The sequence below is a fragment of the Arachis duranensis genome, chromosome 3, assembly GCF_000817695.3.
Source record: "Arachis duranensis cultivar V14167 chromosome 3, aradu.V14167.gnm2.J7QH, whole genome shotgun sequence".
Taxonomy (NCBI): domain Eukaryota; kingdom Viridiplantae; phylum Streptophyta; class Magnoliopsida; order Fabales; family Fabaceae; genus Arachis; species Arachis duranensis.
The window spans coordinates 38,826,263-38,828,029 of record NC_029774.3 but is presented as its reverse complement, the minus strand read 5'-3'; the positions used below and the strand labels follow the sequence as shown (position 1 = coordinate 38,828,029).

General features: G+C 35.1%; 1 protein-coding gene across 1 annotated transcript in view; it reads left to right on the top strand.

The window, feature by feature from the left end:
• Nucleotides 1–1,238: 1,238 nt before the first annotated feature.
• Nucleotides 1,239–1,767, top strand: part of LOC107478807 (zinc finger BED domain-containing protein RICESLEEPER 2-like) — a 3,292-nt gene continuing 2,763 nt past the window's right edge. The window contains exon 1 of the mRNA XM_016098944.3: nt 1,239–1,467. The gene's annotated coding sequence lies outside the window, so the exon portion shown is untranslated. The remainder of the gene's footprint in view (nt 1,468–1,767) is intronic.

Below are 1,767 nucleotides of genomic sequence, written 5' to 3'. Positions count from 1 at the left end.
TCCAAACATCAAATAAAAATATATAAAAAATGAAACTTTATTAAAAAAAATTTGAAGAAGGGGGGAAGTATTTGTTTTCGTTCTCTGGACCTAGCAGTAGACTGACGATTCTTGATCATGCGTCTCTGCTTCTAAAGAGTGGCCTTGTCCACTGATTCCTCCACTGCTCTTCTCTTCCTTTTTGCCACCGCAGCTGCCCCTCCTCCTCCACCACCACCCCTCCTCTTGATGATGACGAGGGTGCTGGGACTCCACTTGCCACCGCAGCATCCCATTGGCAAAAAGCTCAGCCACGGAGGAGGATGAGCCTTCAACAGTGGATACCTGCGGGAACTAATGAGGAACAGGATGATGATTATGAAGAGGAGCAACAACGATGACGTCATCATCAGTTATGGCAGCGTTTTTTGAGAGAAAAGTCTCAAAGATCATTTTCTTGAATGGGTAGTGATTGTGGTGAGATGAGTCTCTATGAGAGTAGGTTAGGATCATGTTTTTCTATACATCATCGATAGTTTTGGGTGGAGTAAGAGGGGATAAAGCAGGATTTTAAGGATGAGAGGTGGTTGTTGTTATTGTGAAGAAGGCAAAAGACAAAATGAGAGTTTAGTTCTCAAATTTGTTGCGAGAACAATTTTAAAATATCAAAAGATTTGTATTTTTTATTGTAATTTTTAATAAATTATAAATAAATTTAAATTAAACTATTAAATTATTAACCTAATGTTTGAAATTTGATGGTGCATCAAATAAACTCAAAAGACTGACAAATTCAAATGTAAAAAAAATTAAAGACAAATAAATTTTTCAGCCTAAATCATAAGAACTAAAATTATACTTACCTTTAAATATACAAATAAAATTACTTTACACAAAACATCAAAATTAAATTCTAAATAAATAAACAATCGTTCATATTTAATTAAAAATTTTAAATTTTAGACCCTATTTGATGGAGAACAAAATATTTTGAGGCGCTTATTTGCCTTAAAAGAGGTTGCAATAGCATGTTTATCAAATGATGAATTATATGGTAAAAATATAAGTTTATAGATTTTTCTTTTTATGAGATGAAAGAGAAAATAAAAAAGGTAGAATTCATACTTTAAATAATAATAAAATAATAAAAAATAACTATAAAAAGAATTTATTTTCTCTCTCTACACCACTTCAATCTGGATAGTAGAGTGCTCCTTACCAAATTTTGGACGGAAGAAAAAACACAATCAAAAAATCAGAACCAGATTACCCAACCATGACAAACTTCTACCGCGAAACCGACCTCCCCGCTTTCTGAGCGGTAAAACGCCGGAGCATCATCGTCGTGGCTACGCTCTCCACCGCGGGTGGCGTTCACGTTCTTCTCATCTTGCTCTGCTTCTGATGCTACCTCCTACGCAGCGCCTCTCTTCTCTTTAACAAGGACCTCAGTGACTTCTCTCCTTCACATCCTCTTCTACCTCACCCGTATGCATTCTTTCTCATCTCTAAAACATTGTTTCCGTTATCCAGCATCGCTCGAATTTTCAAATGCTAGCCTCTTGTTTGATGAAATGTCTGTAGATTTTGCGGCCGTGCTTTGATGAACCTTTTTTGGAAGAGAAAGTACACAAATTGATTTTTAGTGAGCTAACATTAGTCAACTCTAGTGTAGGATTTAGGGTTAAAAGGTTTATGATTTAGGGTTAGAATTTAAGATAAACAAAATAATTCAAAAAAAAAAAGTTGGTTGGTCTAAAAAGGTTGGTTACCTAGCATTACTCGTTT